Genomic DNA, 14,334 nt, shown 5'->3' with positions numbered 1-14,334 from the left:
AAATCCTAGAGGAAAACCTGGTTGTCTGCTTTCCAACAGACACTGGGAGACAAATTCAAATTTCAGCAGGACAACAATAACCTAAAACACAAGGCCAAATATACACTGGAGTTGCTTACCAATACGACATTGAATGTTCCTGAGTGGCCTAGTTACAGTTTTAACTTACATCGACTATGGCAAGACTTGAAAATGGCTATCTAGCAGTGATCAACAACCAATTTGATAGAGCTTGAATCATTTTTTAAAGGATAATGTTTAACTATTGTACAATCCAGTGGTGCAAAGCTCCTAGAGACTTACCCAAAAAGACTCACAGAAGGTGATTCTAGCATGTATTGACTCAGGGGTGTGAACACTCGTGTAAATGAGAATTCTGCATTTCATTAAAAAAATATTTTAGCATTTTCCAATTAAGAATATTCAAAACAAAAATAAAAAGATATTAGACAATATAACAGTGACAATAACCTTACAAGACAACAGACGAGTGTAAAAAAAAAAAATATATATATATATATATGCAATAAATGAAAGTAATAATAAAAAATAATGAGACACTAGATCATATGCCGTAGGTTACATATTATACATTAAATGTGAAACATTACGTGAGGATTATTTAGAGATACAATCAATATGATGTGAGGGGAGATTCTCCAAATAGTCAAAAGGTTGCCAAGTTCTGTCAAATGTCTAACTTATTCCTCAAGCAGTAAGTGGTTTTCTCCAGTGAGATACAACTTTTAACTTCTGATAGCCACATTGCAACTGGCAGGGGGGAATCCGATTTCCATTTCAAGGCTATACATTTCTTGGCAATCGCTAGCAATATTTATTTTAGCTTTATAGTATGGCTTTGCCTCAGATTGGAATTAGTAAAGTTACCCAGTAGACAGACCTCCGGGACTAAAGGGAATGGAACCCCATGAATTGAGGATATGGTATCGCATGCCCCCTGCCAGAAACTGTGTAATTTTGAACACTGCCAAGTGGAATGGAGGAATGTTCCTTCATCTGAGCCACATCTAAAACATCAGGGTTGAACGTGTGCAATCTAGATGGGGTGATGGAGAGCTGATGGAGGAAACTGTATTTCATTTTTAATAAATGTCTAAAAACATGTTTACACTTTATATTTATGGGGTATTGTGTGTGGATGGGTGAGGAAAAAAAAGTATATTTAATCCATTTTGAATTCAGTCTGTAACACAGCAAAATGTGGAATAAGTCAAGGGGTATGAATACTTTCTGAAGGCACTGTAGATGTCAAGAAAGCAGCGCTTTATCATGGACAGACCTCTTAGATTTCGATAGAATTTTGATTAACCACATGACAATGCTTTTGAGATACGAAGACATTATTATAAATTAAATGAAACTGTTCCATGAAAATGTGCATATGAAAACCATAACTGGCACGCAGATCGGTAGAAATTGTAAAAGAAATTGGCATTCCACATGAGTAAGGTTGCAGACTCCAATTGTAGTCTATTACCGGCAACTTCAGGAAAGTAAAGGCAGAATCTGCGAAAGTCAGCAGGAGTGGGAGGAGGATGCTCGGGTGAGGTTGTTTTTGAGTTTTTTTCTGTTTTGGAATATTTTTTTCGTCTGTACAGGATTGCTTTCTCAGTTTTCTTCTATCACAGCCATTAAAGTCATTATTTTACTCCTGAACTTATTCATAGGGGGCAGTATTTTCAAGTCCGGATGAAAAGCATGCCCAGAGTAAACGGCCTGCTACAAAGCCATAAAAGCTAGAATATGCATATTATTTGTAGATTTGGATAGAAAACACTCTGAAGTTTCTAAAACTGTTTGAATGATGTCTGTGAGTATAACAGAACACATATGACAGGCAAAAAGGTTGGTCGAATTTCAACTGAGCTCCTATTGAAGATAGTGGGATATTGGTAATGTTGCACTTCCTAAGGCTTCCACTAGATGTCAATAGTCTTTAGAACCTTGTCTGATGCTTCTACTGTGAGGTGTGGGCGAAGGAGAGTGGAATGAGTCAGAGGTCTGCCAGCAGCCACGAGCTGACCATGCGCGTTCACATGAGAGTTTGCTACCGTTCCATTTGCTTTTCTGAAGACAAAGGAATTCTCCGGTTGGAGCATTATTGAAGAATTATGTTAAAAACATCCTAAAGATTGATTCAATACATCGTTTGACATGTTTCTACTGACTGTTACGGAACTTTTTGACATTTCATCTGCTTTTAGTGAACTTCTGAACGTAAGGCGCCAATGTAAACTCAGATTTTTGGATATAAATATGAACTTTACCGAACAAAACATACATGTATTGTGTAACATGAAGTCCTATGAGTGTCATCTGATGAAGATCATCAAAGGTTAGTGATTCATTTTATCTATATTTCTGCTTTTTGTGAATCCTCTCTTTTGCTGGAAAAATGGCTGTGTTATTCTGTGAATAGGCACTCACCTAACATAATCGTTTGGTTTGCTTTCGTCGTAAAGCCTTTTTGAAATCGGACACTGTGGCTGGATTTACAACAAGTGTATCTTTAAAATGGTGTAAAACACATGTATGTTTGAGGAATTTTAATTATGGGATTTCTGTTGTTTTGAATTTGGCGCCCTGCAGTTTAACTGGCTGTTGAAGAGGTGGGACGCTACCGTCTCACGTACCCAAGAGAGGATAACAAAGGGGTTGAATACTTATTGACTCGAGACATTTCAGGTCTATATTTTTTATGTAATTTGTCAAAACATAATTCCACTTTGACATTATGGGGTATTTATTGTGTAGGCCAGTGACAAAATCTCTATTTAATACATTTTACATTTGGGCTGTAACACAACAAAATGTGAAAATTCAAGGGTTGTGAATACTTTCTGAAGGCACTGTTTATTGTAAAAAAAAAAACGTCCTCTCGGTGCATCTAATCAAGCTAGATGACATAATATATTTGCTATGCTTAATGGTATACGAGCTGGAGATGAATTGGACAGGAAAGGACTTGTATAAACTGGAGACAGTTTGCAGCTGGGTTTGTGTTATCTACTGACTTTCTGGGTGACCCCGTGGAGTGCTCACAGGGAACATTTCAAAACAAAGCAGCAGGTTACTGTGTGTACACCCATTGAAAGGCTGTCTGAGTGGAACACCTGTGGGGGGTGTCAATGCTTCAGTGCTACTCTCAGCATTGCCTGTTGTGCTTGAGTGGGCATTGTCACACTGTTTATCTGAAGAACTGTAGATTGTAGCCTCCAGATCAAGAAGAGTGGAAAAGTGAGCTGATTGGTTTTAGTCAACAGACTGACAAAGGAAGAGGTTTCCTATGGGGTAGTTTAGATGTACTCTTAGTTTGGAGTTTTTGCTTTTTGTCCTCATTACCATTTCATGCTGAATTAAGTTAAGTTTTCTTCCACCCACATGACCAGGGCCGGCTCCAAGCTTAAGCAACATAAGCATTCGCATAGGGCCCCCCCCCAAAACAAATTAAATTAATAAACTTACTGTTGAGAGTTAGAATAGTAGATTACACAAGGTGCAAGTTCGACATTTGGTTGTGCATCAGCAATGTTTCTCTTATGTCACGTCACTGACAGTCACTCAATTAGCCATATCAGCTAACCATTTTTAGATTGGTAAATTAGTCTAGCCAGCTATCTAAACTTGTAGTAATCATGGCTGAATACTGACCAGTCACGCATGGCACGTGCCCAGGGGCTCTGACCTCCAGGGAAATCCCATTTGATTTTGTTAGTCACTCTCACTCAGATGTCATTAATATGGCATAAGCCAGGGCAAAATGTGTAGAACTGCAGGAAAATTCTCCCCACCCGAACCAAATCTCGCTTAGGGCCTGTCATGCCAAATAATGTCCCCCTCTGCGTCACAATGGGATTCGATTAACTATTAGCGTCCGTTGCTATATCAATGGTGTGATGACCTAATGATTAGAATTTAGATTATTACAGCCTAAATTACGTTATTTTCATCATCGCTATGCAAACAAGGCTGATTTCTGTGATAATTTCACTGTTTTAACAAGTTTTGTTAAGCTAATAAAATGAAAACATTACTTCGAACTACTTTTGGGTACCTTGTTGACAATTACAACATGAAATCCATGTCTTTAAATGTTACGTTTTGTAAATTTGACAGATCAGTGCAGTGTTACAAGCATTTCACTACACCAGCAATAACATCTGCTAAATATGTGTATGTGACCAATACATTTGATTTGAAATGGCAAAGGAAATGTGTAATCTGCTTGACACTTTAAAGTTACTTATCTTACAGAACACAAAGTGAGCTCATTTCCACTCCATTCATATGCAAATCCATTTGATTCATACACTGGTTTGTCTGGCTGTCATGTTTTTATTTTAACCTGCCCTTCCCTTATCTACACTGAAATAATATCATTTCAGTAGTCCTCTGTTATGATTCATTTCTTTCTATCTCGCATAGCACCTTAATACACCCTTGTGGTTGAATATATAGTACACCCTTGTGGTTGAATATACATGTATCTAGTATGTCCTAGGACACAACAATGAATAATGTGGAGCAAATAAATACAATCAAAGGATAACTTACAATAATGAACACCTTGTGAAACAGCTGAGAAAACCAACCTGGCAATATTTAAGATTTTAAAACAAACTTTAGTTCTTGGTACAGTTGTGTCATTAATTCATTTTCACAGATTTTTTTCTACACTCACATGGCAATCAGACTAAAATACTGAATTCTGGTGTGTGGAATATAGAGCAGGTGGTTGTTGTGTGGGTGGGAGGTTCTGCCTATCACTTGTTCTCAACGGGCAGCCAATCTCAGAAGGGGGATTTGAAGAGGGAGACTGCAGTGTTTATATGTGTATCTCACATTATGTGCCCAGTATGATAGAGCATAAACTTTCTTAGCAGATGACAACATGACAATAACAGTAGCTGTAGATTATGTAATGAAGTTGGAGAATGGTTGGTAATGGAGGACATCAGGTGGATCCATGTCTGGGTGTTGGGCAGAACCCCTAGGTCCTGGAGAACAGGAGCAGAGTTAAAGAGAACATGGTAGAAGACAGACGTAAACAAGCAAACAGGTTTACTGTGAGAAGATTTGATTTGATTAGTGCAGTGTTATAAATGGGAGATATATACTTTTCAACACTTTTGGAAGGTACAGCCTACCTCAAGCTTGTCCGCATCCGACCAAGAAGACCAGAGAATCAGATGGTCCTTAAGTCATTTGGAGAGGTAAATTGAAGAGGTACATTTTTATAAGTTCAGCATAACTATAATTTCTTGCCTTCTCAAATGTCAACCAAAGCTTAACTAACTTTATCTATTGGGCTTCACTGAAGTGTAGGGCGTCATAAAATATATCACTGTTAGGAAAAGTTTTTTTAAGTTTTCTATTCCAAAATAAAGGATGGAAACATACCACGCTGCATCTTGGTCCGCTCATTTCAAAGATCGTGACAGATCTGAAAGCACGTTATAAAAAAATAGCAAAAGACAAACAACAACACTAAGTCAATCACACATTTGAAAGACTACAGTATATGCAATAATTGTATATACAATGGCATTGTTTACCTCAGTCAACAGCTTCGGCTCCTGTCCGTACTCGGTGAAGACCTTCTGCTGTTGTGTACAAAGAGAATTACCTTCAGGTTGTTCTCCCACCCTTCCTGGTACCAATCAAAGGACTTGCCCATGGCAGTCTGGTTGGTCCATTAACCAAACCTGGAGGAGGGGGTAGGAAAGCGATATCTATTGACAATGTAAGATATTAAAATGTCTTATGTACCATGGAAACATAAATTGTAAAAAAAAAAAAAAAATTAAAAATTAAACAAACCATTGGTGACAGAATATAACCTAATAACATCCATACCTTGTTCTAGCTTTCATGACCTCGTTCACTCAAGATGTCCTCAGGAGAACCGTGGGTGTTGAAGATAGCCACCTCCAAGGCGATGGTGTACTCACCAGTCTTGTCCTTGATGGGTATCATACAAAACTAAAATGTACATTTGGTTCGAAGCACCCTTTTTTAAATGGGTTACAGAAGGGAATTCAGAGTTAAGCATGTACTCTTCCTTTACTGACCTTAATCGGTTTTGCCTCCACCCACTTGGTAAAGTGATCGGTCGCCGGCAGACACCAGCTGTTGCCCTTCCTGGATTTAGTGAATGGTCCGATGATGTCCACCCCTAACATTTAAAGTGTTAGAGAAGATTACTTTATTCTTACCTGTATCTGTGTCATACAGTCTGCAGATTTTCATATTTGTAAGGATACTGACACACACACAGACACACACTCTATAATATTGAACTCTGCTGTGGTCAAATAAAGAAACCATTACAAAGAAACTTATCATTTTAAAATTGAAATTGGGACACTTACCGATCATGTGCCATGGTGAAACAACTTTGATAGGCTTCAACACCGGCGCCACAGTCTTCGCCCTGGCAGGCTAGACAGGGTACTGACCTTTAAGTAAAAAGTGACAAATTGAAACATTGTATGCTCTTTGAGATGATATTGATTGAAATCATAATAATTTCAGATATAATAGTATCACGTTTCAGGTATGACCCAGATGCAGACAGTGTCGAAGAAACAAAACAGTTTATTTCTAATACAGGGGCAGGCAAAAGACATGTCAAAGGCAGGCAGGGGTAAATGGTCCAGAACGGCAGGCAGTTTCAGGGTCAGGTCAGGCAGGGGTCAAAATTACAGTGAGGTGGGGCAAGGTATAAAATCACAGGCAGGCAGAAGGGTCAAAAGGAGGGGTCAAAAGGACTAGTATCTAGGAGCAAGAAACAGACAGGCGCAAGGGAACAAAGGCTGGTAGGTTTCACAAGCAAAACAAACAGGCAACAGACAAACAGAGAACATAGGTATAAATACACAGGGGATGATGGGGAAGATGTGCGACACCTGGAGGGGGGTGGAGACAAGCACAAAGACAGGTGAAACAGATCAGGGTGTGACAAATAGAATGTGATTGATAAACAAAAGGTTATTTAACTTGCCCAGCTGTCCACCTCCTTGACAATTCCCTGTCAGAAGAAGTATAGGTTGATTTTGGCAGTCATGTGCTTCACTCCAAAATGATCAGCATGGATCTCGGTCAGCACGGCCTCCTTCTCAATAGTAAAAATCACCCTCCTATGTGGCTGGCCATCCTTCCCCTGTAGGTACATATGATTGCCTAACAAGTTGTAAGAGAAGAGTTGTTGAAATACTCAAGTCTAAGTACATAGGTCATCATTGTAAATAATAATTTGTTCTTAACTGACTTGCCTAGTTAAATAAAATACATTTGCACTGCTGTCTTTCTCTCTCTCTGTCTTCCACTTTCATCCTTTTTTAAAACTTTCTCCCCCCTCCCATCTCTCTCTCTCTCTCTGTCTAGTGAAGACACCAAGTTAAGGACATTTGGAATTACCATAATTGCTTACACCTATCCATTTGATTGATCAGGTTTAACTTATAGCTAGATACCTCAATATGACAGACATATAACTACATCAGTGGAGGCTGCTGAGGGGATGGCTGGAATGGAGTCAATTGAATGGTATCAACCACATGGAAACCACATGTTTGATACCATTCCATTTACTCCATTCCATACATTATGAGCCATCCTCCCCTCAGCAGCCACGAAATCAAATCAAATCAAGTTTATTTTATATAGCCCTTCGTACATCAGCTAATATCTCGAAGTGCTGTACAGAAACCCAGCCTAAAACCCCAAACAGCAAGCAATGCAGGTGTAGAAGCACGGTGTATCCACTGAACTATATGTATAGCTAGCAACATGTACTGTAGATTACCAACTAGCTAGATGAAAAATGGTTGTACAAAGTTAAATCCGTCCAGATACTAATAGATAATAATAAGTTAACTGCTTAACGTTACCCTAAATTGTGAATTTCTCTGAAAGTTGCGCCTCTTGTTGAGATCAGTGGTGCTTTCATAGTACTTCGCCTGGTTGGAAAGTGCGAGAGCATTGCAAAATATATTTAGAAATCTATGTTATTCAATTACTGCACCTACACTGCTCACGCGAGCCAACGAGCGTCTGCGTTGCCAAGGGCTAAAATAGAAGTCCTTTCTATTTCTGATGCAGATCGAGCTGCAAGTCCTGCCTCTCCCATCTCTTCATTGGTTTATAGAAGCAGGTACCCACGTGCCATCTCCTCATTGGTTATACCCACCTGGGTGATTGAAAGACGAACTGTGTTGCCGTTCGTCGCGGTAATACTATGAAAGTTTAGATGCCAATCACCATATAAGTTCAAAGACAAAAAAGCCTGGAAGGAGGAAAGATGACTAGAAACGATTCGGTTGACCGTTTTATGTGTGGATTAATTGTCAGAGTAGAGGACCTTGTGCATTTCAGGTAAAATAACAACTCAATGTTTATATCCTAGGACAAATTAACTAGCAACCGCAAGCTAGCTAAATATGACAAATTAGCTAACAAGTGCAAGCTAACTAGCTAAATTGCCATTAATGCTTTTCGACCTGGCCCCAAATGTATGTAATTGGTTCAGAGTTTAATATGACATTTTAACCTGCATGTTGTGATCGCGTTTGGTGTAGGGGGACAAAATAAATGTATGCAAGATGGCACACGCTCGCAGCCGGGTTTGGGTTCCGTGTAAGACGTTGAGTTGATCTTTGAAAGGAGGGAGTAGTGTAACAACCCTGGGTTTATAAGCGAGGATATTGACTATGCTCAAGCATGCTTTTGCGGCACAGTCGATAGCATGCTGGACTTCGGGCTAGAAGGTCAATGGTTGGAGACCTGCTCCCTGCCTGTTTCATTACAATACAAACAGAAAGCTACAATAACAGTTACAGTAGCTAGATAGCTAGCTAACGTTACCTAAATTAAACTGTCTGGTTGGCTAGCTAGTTAGTTGACTAGGCAGGGTGAGGTAAGTAGCTAACAACGTCAATCTAAAAACACTTAAATTATTTACTCCTATTTAACGACATTTACTTATATATGGTAAAGAGTGTTCTCTTTCCATCTTTTCGGTCCTCTGAAGCAGCAGGTAGTCACCGTCAAAAACACAGTCCTTGGAGAGTAATTCTAAGGTAATAATTTTGCGCAGACTGAGCGAGCGTTTGTGAGTTAAATAGAACTAGAACGGCCCGCGTCATCCTTCCTTTGCAGCTGCTACCCGGTAAAATAGAGCCATGTAACCAGCATAGCAACGGACGCTTCGGTTCATTATGTAATCCGGTCAGAATTTTGCAAGTTCTAGCAACAGCCCTAGCAACAGAACCTAGAACTCATCGAATCCCATTGTGATGTGGGGGGATGGACACTTTTTAGCAGGGGGACACTATTTGGCATGACAGAGCCCTAAAAGGCTAGAGCCAGCGTTGTGCTGAAAATCTCCCCCCTGTCAGAATCCCCCCCCCCCCCCCCCCCCCCCTCACAATACTTTCCTTAATTTTGTGGCTAGTCAAATACTTTCTGTGACACACATCAGTCAATTACTTTGTCAGGATAGGCAACCGAAATTAATAATGTATGTGTGTTATTGTAACGACGGACACCCTCGACCTTCTAGCCCGAAGTCCAGCGTGCTATCGACTGTGCCGCTGGAGCATGCTTTTGCGGCACAGTCGATAGCGCGCTGGACTTCAGGCTAGAAGGTCCAGGGTTCGAGACCTGCTCCCTGCCTGTTTCATTACATTGGTTTCAGAAGTGATCGGACCTTGCACCCACGACAGTGCGTGTTCTTGGCCGGTGAGCGCGTTCCTATAACAGGCTGACTACACCGCTCAAATGAAACTTTAGCCTAATTTGCTACATAGGTCATCTGCCTTTTTTGCAATTATTTTCCATTGGACAAAAGATGTAACCCACAAATGTTGGCTTAGTTTTTTTGTTGCCAAACTAACAATGTCTTACTGTATTTAAATTATTTGATTTCAACTAACTTATGTTTTAATTTTTGTGTGTGCGAGTGTTGGAAAATAAATTTAGAAATCTATATTATTCAATTATTGCACCCACACTGCTCGCTCGTGCAAAGCTGTCATCAAGGCAAAGGATGGCTACGTTGAAGAATCTAAAATATATTTTGAACACTTTTTTTTGGTTAATACATGTTTCCATATGTGTTATTTCATAGTTTTGATGTCTTCACTATTATTCTACAATGTATAAAATATTAAAGAAAAACCCCTTGAATGAGTAGGTGTGTTCAAACTTTTTACTGGTACTGTATGCAGTTGTCTATAACAACACAAGGCGAGACCCAGATGCAGACGCAGGAGGCAGATGGTTTGAGCTCTGGTATTTTTACAATCCAAGGCATAGACATAAGGCAGGTCGGGGACAGGCAAGTGTTCATAGCCAGGGCAGAGTCCAAAACGGTACAGGGCAGCAGGCAGGCTCAAGGTCAGGGGCAGGCAGACTGGTCAGGCAGGCGGGCTCAGAGTCAGGACAGGCAAGGGTCAAAACCAGGAGGATGAGAAAATGAGAGACTGGGGAAAAACCGGAGCCGAGACAAACAGACAGAAAACACAGGTATAAATACCCAGAGGATAAGTGGGGAAGATGGGCGCCACCTGGAGGCAGGTGGAGACAAGGACAGGTGAAACAGATCAGGATGTGACATTGTCAGTAGTTATAATATACGTAATTATAAACATACAAACATATTATTTCCGAGCAAGCTGTTCACTGTTAGACAGCGTGGCTACTTTTCCAAGAGGCACCTCTGCCAAATTGGTCCCGTTCTTTGTTGTGTAAGGCCATAGTCAGAGTCTGGCTGTAATAGGGAGCAGCGGTAAGCATGACCGTGCACAGAATGAATAGTGATGGTTGAGTGCCTTACTGGAAGGGAGACTACAACAGGAGCAGCTGCCTACCCCGGCTCTGCAGCCAACAGCCCAACAGTTCTGTTGTCTCACTCACTTGTATCTAAAGTTATTAGAGTAACAGATCAGTAATATAAATAAACTAATAACCCTCTCATAACCAACAATGTTTTTTTGATCAAGCCACCAGTTTTTTCTGAGTTGCGCTGAAAAACAAAACATTGACAACAAACGTTGTGCCTAACCAACAGTGCTTAAACTGCAACCACTTATTTGCTTTGACCTCATAGTGCTTTTACAACCCACCGCCCCACTGGTTTGTATGGGATTAACAGAATTCACTATCCACTATTCCACAGGTTTCCTCCTAACCTTTGGCTTTGACCTCCACCTACTGTAAGTGTAAGGGTAAGCAGCAGCAGCGCCTCTACTCTATTATTCCTGACTTGTGAAATGAATTGGTGCTCAGCTCCTCTCCGCCGGCAGCTAGGTAGCTTTTCACTGTCCTACATCCCTGCTCCCAATAAGGCTTCCTGACCCCCTCGTCCCCACTCAAATTCGATTTACGCTGTGGCCTAGCTGAATTGGGGTCAGCAGGAAGGCCGAGCTGGCACTCCCCCAAGGCTTCTCTCTCTCTTTCTTTGCCTCTCTCTCTCCTCCCCCCACTCTCTCAAATGCATCACTTATCACAGGAAGTGAGGCGAGGTGATTATTCATATTAATACGCTGAGCTGGTTATTAATTACATTGAGTTAATGCTGATGGTTGATAGCAGGTTTTTTCTCAGGCTGCACCATCAGTGGTGGCTGCTTCTCCCTCTTCATTTTACAGCAATTACCCAGCACTGAGCCCCACTGATTGGGAAGGATATTAAATACACACAGACAGAGCTAGCTCTAATGTGCCAAAGAATGCGTTTAGCGTTTTATTAACTCGAGTAACTGATGACGATCTAGAGCAGAAGTTTTTTTTAAATGTCATACAATGTCAAATTGATTTTACAATGAGATTTTATTGTTGTAGAGATATGTTTTGTGCTCAATGTAGATGAAAACAGAACAGGTCTTGGCAAGCACAGTAAGTAACCGAATTTTAAATTTGAATTAAAAAATTAAAAAACACCTTTATTTAACCAGGTAGGCTAGTTGAGAACAAGTTCTCATTTGCAACTGCACCTGGACAAGATAAAGCAAAGCAGTTTGACACATACAACAACACAGAGTTACACATGGAATAAACAGACATTGAGTCAATAATACGGTAGAAAAAGTCTATAATACAGTATGTGCAAATGAGGTTGGATAAGGGAGGCAAGGCAATAAATAGGCCATGGTGGCAAAGTAATTACAATATAGCAATTAAACACTGGAATGGTAGATGTGCAGAAGATGAATGTGCAAGTAGAGATTCTGGGGTGCAACGGAGCAAGATAAATAAATAAATACAGTATGGGGATGAGGTAGTTGGATGGGCTATTTACAGATGGGCTATGTACAGGTGCAGTGATCTGTGAGCTGCTCTGACAGCTGGTGCTTGAAGCTAGTGAGGGAGATATGAGTCTCCAGCTCCAGTGATTTTTGCAGTTCGTTCCAGTCATTGGCAGCAGAGAACTGGAAGGAAAGGCGGCCAAAGGAAGAATTGGCTTTGGGGGTGACCAGTGAGATATACCTGCTGGAGCACGTGCTACGGGTGGGTGCTGCTATGGTGACCAGTGAGCTGAGATAAGGCGGGGCTTTAACTAGCAGAGACTTGTAGATGACCTGGAGCCTGTGGGTTTGGCGACCAGTACGAAGCGAGGGCCAGCCAACGAGATCATACAGGTCGCAGTGGTGGGTAGTATATGGGGCTTTGGTGACAAAACGGATGGCACTGTGATAGACTGCATCCAATTTGTTGAGTAGAGTGTTGGAGGCTATTTTGTAAATGACATCGCCGAAGTCGAGGATCGGTAGGATGGTCAGTTTTACGAGGGTATGTTTGGCAGCATTGTTGCGAAATAGGAAGCCGATTGTAGATTTAATTTTGGATTGGAGATGCTTAATGTGAGTCTGGAAGGAGAGTTTACAGTCTAGCCAGACACCTAGATATTTGTAGTTATCTACATATTCTAAGTCAGAACCGTCCAGAGTAGTGATGCTGGACGGGCGGGCAGGTGCGGGCAGCGATCAGTTGAAGAGCATGCATTTAGTTTTACTTGCATTGAAGAGCAGTTGGAGGCCACGGAAGGAAAATTGTATGGCATTGAAGCTCGTCTGGAGGTTAGTTAACACAGTGTCCAAAGAAGGGCCAGAGGTATACAGAATGGTGTCGTCTGTGTAGAGGTGGATCAGAGAATCACCAGCAGCAAGAGCGACATCATTGATGTATACAGAGAAGAGAGTCGGCCCGAGAATTGAACCCTGTGGCACCCCCATAGAGACTGACAGAGGTTCGGACAACAGGCCCTCCGATTTGACACACTGAACTCTATCAGAGAAGTAGTTGGTGAACCAGGCGAGGCAATCATTTAAGAAACATAGGCTGTTGAGTCTGCCAATAAGAATGTGGTGATTGACAGAGTCAAAAGCCTTGGCCAGGTCAATGAATACAGCTGCACAGTAATGTCTCTTATCGATGGCGGTTATGATATCGTTTAGGTGCACCCATGAACAGCTCTGTAACCAGATTGCATAGCGGGGAAGGTACGGTGGGATTCGAAATGGTCGGTAATCTGTTTGTTAACTTGGCTTTTGAAGACCTTATAAAGGCAGGGTAGGATATATATAGGTCTGTAGCAGTTTGGGTCTAGAGTGTCTCCCCCTTTGAAGAGGGGGATTACCGCGGCAGCTTTCCAATCTTTGTGAATCTCAGACGATACAAAAGAGAGGTTGAACAGGCTAGTAATAGGGGTTGCAACAATTTCGGCTGATCATTTTAGAAAGAGAGGGTCTAGATTGTCTAGCCCGGCTGATTTGTAGGGGTCCAGATTTTGCAGCTCTTTCAGAACATCAGCTATCCGGATTTGGGTGAAGGAGAAATGGGGAGGCTTGGGCGAGTTGCTGTAGGGGGTGGAGGGCTGTTGGTTGGGGTAGGGGTAGCCAGGTGGAAAGCATGGCCAGCCGTAGGAAAATGCTTATTGAAATTCTCAATTTTAGTGGATTTATCAGTGGTGACAGTGTTTCCTAGCCTCAGTGCAGTGGGCAGCTGGGAGGAGGAGCTCTTATTCTCCATGGACTTTACAGTGTCCCAGAACTTTTTTGAGTTTGTGCTACAGGATGCAAATTTCTGCTTAAAAAAGCTAGCCTTAACTTTCCTAACTGCCTGTGTATATGGGTTCCTAACTTCCCTGAAAAGTTGCATATCACGGGGCTATTCGATGCTAATGCAGAACGCCACAGGATGTTTTTGTGCTGGTCAAGGGCAGTCGGGTCTGGAGAGAACCAAGGGCTATATCTGTTCCTGGTTCTACATTTTTTGAATGGGGCATGCTTATTTAAGATGGTGAGGAAGGCAC

At 41.3% G+C, this 14,334-nt stretch overlaps 1 protein-coding gene and 1 long non-coding RNA gene across 2 annotated transcripts in view; one reads left to right on the top strand and one right to left on the bottom strand.

The window, feature by feature from the left end:
• slc35f1 (solute carrier family 35 member F1) overlaps positions 1–14,334 on the top strand; it is a 155,620-nt gene that overhangs the window by 72,614 nt on the left and 68,672 nt on the right. The window lies entirely within an intron of this gene.
• LOC139555818 (uncharacterized) lies at positions 4,198–7,535 on the bottom strand. The gene is made up of 7 exons (XR_011671021.1): positions 6,393–7,535; positions 6,093–6,196; positions 5,878–5,982; positions 5,577–5,726; positions 5,422–5,464; positions 5,169–5,216; positions 4,198–5,018 (listed from the first exon to the last, which is right to left on the bottom strand). It is a non-coding gene; the product is annotated as an uncharacterized lncRNA (long non-coding RNA).

Source organism: Salvelinus alpinus, chromosome 27, assembly GCF_045679555.1.
Source record: "Salvelinus alpinus chromosome 27, SLU_Salpinus.1, whole genome shotgun sequence".
NCBI classification, from domain to species: domain Eukaryota; kingdom Metazoa; phylum Chordata; class Actinopteri; order Salmoniformes; family Salmonidae; genus Salvelinus; species Salvelinus alpinus.
The sequence above is the reverse complement of the archived record's forward strand: the minus strand, read 5'-3'. Positions and strand labels throughout refer to the sequence as shown.